The sequence below is a fragment of the Magallana gigas genome, chromosome 1 (genome assembly GCF_963853765.1).
Source record: "Magallana gigas chromosome 1, xbMagGiga1.1, whole genome shotgun sequence".
Classification (NCBI taxonomy): Eukaryota; Metazoa; Mollusca; class Bivalvia; order Ostreida; family Ostreidae; genus Magallana; species Magallana gigas.
Genome location: NC_088853.1, coordinates 62347062 through 62354877, shown reverse-complemented (window position 1 = coordinate 62354877; position 7816 = coordinate 62347062).

The following is a 7816-nucleotide window of genomic DNA, read 5'->3' as shown; positions in this document are numbered from 1 at the left end:
TAAACATAATTGCTTCTATAACGCATCACAAAATATTTCACGGTAAAAAGTTATCATTAAAAGACTTTAGAGCCCCCTCAGCCCCTAATTTGAAGGGCCAGCCCCTTTTTCATGATTTCAAATGAAAGCTCTTGTCAATTCAAACACATTTTGTTCAAAAAGTATTTAAAAATTTTGTACCGTTCTCGAGATATCTGGAGAGGGTCGTTTTAGGGGCCGACCCTGTAACTCCTTTTAGGGACTGCATAACAAGGAAATTATGGTTTCAGATTGTTTAGCTCAATATTTTGAGCATCTTTTGTTCAATATTGCTTATCCAAATGTTTTTTTCATTTTGAGATATTGAGCATCAACGTTTTGGACTTCTTGCCCCTTAAAATCCCTAATTACGTAACATAGGAGTAAATGATTGCCATGATTAGGTTAATGACCTAAGAATAAACATAATTGCTTCTATAACGCATCGCAAAATATTTCACGGTAAACAGTTATCATTAAAAGACTTTAGAGTCCCCTCAGCCCCTAATTTGAAGGGTCAGCCCCTTTTTCTTGATCTCAAATGAAAGCTCTTGATTTAATTAAGTTTTTTTGTTCTACTTGTTTAAACAAAATGCTTTCGAGAAAAGAGATATTAAAAGAAAACCAAGAAAAATCACGACGCCTTTTAATCTTAATTTTCAAGCTCGGGCGAGCTTCGGCGCTCTTTGACATAAAGGAATGACCATTAGACACTATTTCAATCTTTCGTCTATCATCCCTGAAAAGTTCAACATCATATCTTAAATGGTAAAAGAGGAGTTCTCCGTACAAAATACCCCTAAAAAAACAGATAAATCCACGATATCTCAAGACAGGAAGTGACGTCATCAACAAAAAAAATTTCCAACAAGGTTCAGATCAATACCTATCAGAACTGAAAATTTGACGTAAATCAGTTGAGCCGTTTCCGAGATATCGCGTGCAGAAAATCGGTAAGAAAAAAATAATAATAACTAGAGCAAAGCTCGTTGCAAAGCAACGAGTGGGTCTTCCGTTAATGTCGTAAGTAAAGCTGGAAGTTCCTGTAAGAAGCAGAGCTCTTAAACCAATAACAAGAGTAACTAAAATGAAAAGATAAAAAAATCGAATTATTCCTGGTACGACTTAACAAAATACGAATGATTTTAAGTACGACTTAACAAACACCTTTCCGATTTCAAGAACAACTTAACAAAAAAAATCCGAATTGTTCAAGTACGACTTAACAATTATTTTTGGTAAGGGTTAATATTACTTTGAACATTACGCTATTTTTTAAACCAAGGACGCGGAATCAAAATTTCCGGAAAAATCAATTTTTAAACCCCGATATCTCTGTAATGCATCGTCCGATTTTAAAACAGCTTTCAGTGTTTGATTCAGCTAATTAAGCTCTACAAAACACATATTCATTTTTCATTTGATCAGAAAATTCATTTTTTCGAAAAATTTGTTTCACTTCCGGTTTCGACCAGAAGTGACAGATTTTCATTTCCAGCCTTATTACAAAGGTAAATCGACCAAATCATCACCATTGAAATTTTCAAGCCTCTTTCTTAAAGCGTTTTTGAGAAAAGTCCGGGACAAAATGACCTTTTGAAATTTTTAAAAATGACGTCACGTCAAAACGGAGGTGACGTTCTTTATAAAACTTTGACATTTTTGAGGGACGCCAACTTGCAAACATCTCTGAAAATTTGATCAAAATCTGTTTAAAACTTTTTAAGTTATGAAGCAAAAAAGGAGTCAGAAGAAAAGAAAAAGAATAATAATAATAATAACTAGAGCAAAGCTCGTTGCAAAGCAACGAGTGGGTCTTCCGTTAATGTCGGAAGTAAAGCTGGAAGTTCCTGTCAGAAGCAGAGCTCTTAAACCAATAACAAGAGTAACTAAAATAAAAAGATGAAAAAAATCGAATTATTCCTGGTACGACTTAATAAAATACGAATAATTTTAAGTACGAATTAACAAAAACCTTTCCGATTTTAAGAACGACTTAACAAAAAAAATCCGAATGTGTTTAAGTACGACTTAGCAATTATTTTTGGTACGAGTTAATTTTACTTTGAACATTACGCTATTTTTTAAACCAAGGACGCGGAAAGAAAATTTCCGGAAAAATCAATTTTTAAACCCCGATATCTCAGTAATGCATGGTCCGATTTTAAAACAGCTTTCAGCGTTAGATTCAGCTTGATAAGGTCTACAAAACATATATTCATTTTTGATTTGATCAGAAAATTCATTTTTTCGAAAAATTTGTTTCACTTCCGGTTTCGACCGGAAGTGCCGGATTTTCATTTTCAGCCTTATTACAGAGGCAAAACGATCAATATATTAGCTCGAAAAATTTCAACTTTCTATCTTTAAGCATTTTTGAAAAAAGCCGCGGACAAAATGACTTTTTGAAATTTTTAAAAATGACGTAACGTAAAAAAGGAAGTGACGTTGCTATAGAAACTTTAACATCATCGAGGCATTATAAGTTCACATTATCTCTGAATGTTTCATAAAAATCGGTTTAAAACTCTTTGAGTTATGAAGCCGAAAAGAAGTCAGAAAAAAAAGAAAAAGTATAATAACTAGAGCAAAGCTCGTTGCAAAGCAACGAGTGGGTCTTCCGTTAATGTAGGAAACAAAGCTGGAAGTTCCTGTAGAAGCAGAGCTCTTAAACCAATAACAAGAGTAAATTCAATAAAAATATGAAAAAATCGAATTATTCCTGGTACGACTTAACAAAACCCGAATGATTTTAAGTACGAATTAACAAAAACCTTTTCGATTTCAAAAACGACTTAACAAAAAAAATCCGAATGTGTTCAAGTACGACTTAACAATTATTTTTGGTACGAGTTAATTTAACTTTTAACTTTACGCTATTTTTTAAACCAATAACGTGGAATCAAAATTTCCGGAAAAATCAATTTTTAAACCCCAATATCTCTGTAATGAATCATCCGATTTAAAAACGGTTGTCAGTGTTAGATTCAGCTTATTTAGCTCTACAAAATCCATATACGTTTTTTATTTGATAAAAAAATTCAAATTTTCGAATAATTTGATTTACTTCCGGTTTCGACTGGAAGTGACGGATTTTCATTTCCAGCCTTATTACAAAGGCAAAACGATCAATATAAAAGCTCGAAAAATTTCAACTTTCTATCTTGAATCATTTTTGAAAAAAGCCGCGGACAAAATGACTTTTTGAAATTTTTAAAAATGACGTGACGTAAAAACGGAAGTGACGTTGCTAAAGAAACTTTAACATATTTGAGCCAGTATAATTTCACATTATCTCTGAAAGTTTCATAAAAATCGGTCAAAAACTTTTTGAGTTATGAAGCCGAAAAGAAGTCAGAAAAAAAAAAGAAAAAGTATAATAATAAAAAGAAACCGAAGAATAACAAGAGGGTCTTCCGTTGAAAACGGAAGACCCTAATAAAAAGAAACCGAAGAATAACAAGAGGGTCTTCCGCTGAAGACGGAAGACCCTAAAAAGAAACAATAGAATAACAAGAGGGTCTTCCGTTGGAAACGGAAGACCCTAATAACTAGATTCGATCTCGTTGCGAGCAACGAGTGGGTCTTCCATCCGTTTTTTGAGTATATAAGACAAGTTTTAGGATGAAATTGTTAATTGACATAAAAAATATGGAAATAAAATGGGGCACTCGGGGCTTGATCCCAGGTCGCTTGAGTACTTTTGCATGATTTAACGACTGAGCTTCTCGGACTCTTGCTTCTAGCAGCAATTATCCTTCGAATTTCATTGATTTCACAAACACATTCGAAATAAACCCTCCCCCCTTTTTTATGTGTGCCCTTAGACTTTGACCTTGGTCATTTGATCTTGACCTCTTAGAACTGATGTGTTATAAGTATCTGCAAGATATATATCAGATTCATTTATATGTACAATTAGCTCTTTCGAACCCCTTTCTCCCTATTTTTAGGTTTGACCTTTGACCTCTAAGAACTGGTGTATCATAAGTATATGCAACATATATATCAAATTCAGTTATATGTACAATTAGTACACCCCCCCCCCCCAAATTTATCCCTTCTTTTGTACAAGAATTGATTTCTAATATGAAAATGACCCTCAATATTTGGACAGGAAATTGTATATTTCTGTTTAAAATTATACCTAACAAAGTGTTATAACCGTTTGTCAAAACTTTTCAAAAGTTTGAAACCCTGTCTGCTTTTTACCCCAGACCGCGTTTTAGACTACGCCTCCGAATAAAAATTGTAGCTCCAGTAAAACTCTGTAGAACTAGGCGAAAATTCATGGGATTTTTCCTCACACTTGAATCTAAGTGTTTTCCAAATATAAAACGAAAGGAACCATATTGAAGAAAGTAATCCATCTCCAGCGGGATCACGCTATCATTCAATGAAACGAAATTTCAACGCTTCGATATTTTTATCTAATAAATTCATGCTCAAATTTCACTGAAAATTTGTGTTTATATTTTTATCAGCAGTCTGTGACGATATTTGTTGAAGATCCAGGTAAGGTAACTCTTCCTTCCCAGACCCCGATTTCTATGTAGTTAGTCGCGACAAGAGTTTGACCTGGGCTGTTGATATCTTAGTCAATGCTATCCGGCACCATTGTTTACAAGCAGCACTGATTTTTATTAACAAATTAATAAGCATCTGAACCAATCGCTAAGCGTATATGTATTCATAATGCTTCTCAATTCTTTTTTTAAACATTTTACGGAATGTAAACACGGCGGATCTAAACCATACGGGTGTGTATTGTTTTGCATCGCATCACATTCATTTAATTGACAGCCTATAGAATTTGAAACACGCACCTTTTAAAAGTGGTTAGTGACTGGAATGCAAAGCTAATGGTCGCAGGTTTTATATCTGTCTTGGCCGACTTTTGTTTCCTTTTTATATTGAGTTGGAAATTGATTTTTTTTATATTTACTCTTTAATTATTAAAATTAAACCATTTTGAAAGGTGGAAAGGTCTCTAATTGTTCCGTTAGCAATTAGTCTACTAGTTGTATATTTACATCTATTATGTATTATTCCTTTTATTTCTTACAGAAATTTATAGTTAATTCATAGCTCTATAGAAACAACCAGGCTGATATGTACACGACCCGTTAATCGATTGCGGTTGAAATTGTTAGATGTGGAATTGACACGCCCTGTTTATCCATTGGTCGAAACCTACAGCGACCTTACACAGTTAAAACGTCTCTTTAATGATTTATTCGGAATATGATGGAACATGATGCTAGGAGATGAAATTTACATAACCAGCTTACGCTTGTTGTGTATTTTTTTAATGTCGTCATATATATTTTCTCTTTGTATAATTCACAGGGATATTATCGTTTTATGTGCCAGGCATTTTAAGAGAGATAAGAAATAATGTCTAACGCTTACAGTCATTTGAGATTTAGTTTATTTGGTCAAAAACACGAAACCATTGTAACAAAAGAGAGAGAGAGAGAGAGAGTCTGTATGTATAGAGAAATTAGTGATCAAGTGGTTCAGTAATTTGATAATTATTGTCTGAACAAGTATTCACCGGATGATATTTGGATCGCTTCGCGTTGTACAATGCGCGGGCAGTAAAAGGGAACATTGTAGCGTCAAAAGATAGGGGCCCTTTTCTCATGACGGCAGTCATATGTCGTATCCTCTATACTCCCAAGCTAAAACATAATTGATGAAAATGCTATATGGGATGTAATAAGCAACAATGAGCAAGAATTTTTAAGAAAAAGGGTTGTTCACCATGCACGTGCGTAATCCTGATTTAAAAATAGATAAGCGATATTTGTACGGCGGAAAGGGGGGGGGGGGGTCATCGCAAAAAGTTGTTACATATGTATATCACGGTACAATATAAGTAATAATTGGAGGTGGATTATCATCATTACCAAAGAATCATCAGTTTTGATTTAAAAAAAAAATATATTCATAAAGCTGGAATATGTACTGGAGGAACTAAATCGCTGTATAGCGGGGTGTGACCCGATTTTCGATCATTGGGCGATTTCATTCATCTTGAAAGGGTTACATAATTCGCCTGTCTTACTAAATGTACATTTAAACAAGTACGCAGCACAGTTAAGGCTGTCAATAAACTCCGTTCAGACAAAAAGTACGGGAAATGTGCATTATGACATCACAGTATATTACAAACCTCGAAAGTACTTATTAATCTATTTATTAGTAAAATTAACTTATACTAATCTTTTAATTAAAAACAACTAATGCTATTACTTACAATTTTGATGTCCGTTATATCGTACACACTGAAAAATAAGCGAGATGTCGTTCTCGCTGTACTACAAAATATGACGTCATATGCTTCAAAATGACGCATTAAGTTAAATCATTGAAGGCTATCGTGCAGTTTTATAGCGAAGAAAAATAAATGTCATACATTAACGGAAAAGGATAAATGAATATTTTGTTTAAAATTATTATTAGTAGAATGCTACCTATATTGTCTTATTTTCCTTTTGTTAAAAGTATGCATCGTATAAAGAAGCCACCTCGGTTTTGTATAAAATATCGTATATCTAAAATCTGAGTACCTAAATAAATCACTTAATTGCAAGGGCATACACTTACCTGATCCCGACAAACTTTTACATGTGAATTTGAAATATGCTATGTAACTTTAAAACTTCTACGACCCTTGTAAAATCTTACAAATTAATTATTTTTTAATGAAATTAACCCTGTGACCTTCAAAATTATTCAACATATGCATTATAAATTACGGTTTCTACTAACAAATATTCTTATCTTAAAAAGTTCGCACCGTTTTTCAAAATCTACGATATAACATCAAGTTATTTCATAATTCAGTTGTGAATTTTGACATGATTATGCCCTTGCAATATTGAATTTTTTAAATGACCTCAAAACCACAAATACATCTGCTTGTACCATGCGACTGCCATATCACGTGACCACTATGAACATAAAATATTGTACTGTTATATATATATTTTAGAAATATATTGCATTTGAGTGACTGTTATTGATTTTAAAAAGGACATGCCAGTTTAACTAAAGTATACGTGTTTTCATCACAAAAATTTGCCCATATTTTTATTGACCGCCTTAACTGTACTGCGTACTAGTCAAGTGTTTATGTTAACTCGATAGATTTCTTCTAAAACATTAGATCCAAAGTATAATATACGTAGCTGATACAAAACAAATATCAAAAAATCATTTGAGACCCTCCCTATGCCAATGGATGAGTTCATTCAAACCGTCAGCCGTTGCGTGAATGGTAAAACGGGACTTCGCGCCATAATATGTGTCATTCAAAGTTTCTTTCGCGGCGATTAATGTACGAGTCTAAATTGGGATCAGAGCACACCGTACCTATCAGCCAAGGCTTTTCGGTTCACTCCGCTCCCCTTAAATGGGAGCGGAGTGAACCAAAAACCCTTGGCTAGCAATATGGCCGTAGAGTAAAGACTGGAGTTTCAAGATAAAAACGCTCCGTGTGAACACATCACAGGCACGTAGCAGCAGGATGGGGAGGGGGGGGAGGGAACAGATATCAGAAATGGAATATCATAGATTTGCCCCCTTTCACTATTGCCGCAGCATGTAATAAATAAAACTGAAAATAGTGAATTTTAATAAAAATGAATTGAAGTTAATGGTTTTGAGAATTCATCCTCTTTTAAGTTGCTTGTCAAAATATTTTAGAAGAAGCTGCCCCCACACACTTTCAAAACAATATTACATGCTTGAATAATTCTTTCTTCTTCCCTCCTCCGAATTTGCATCTTAA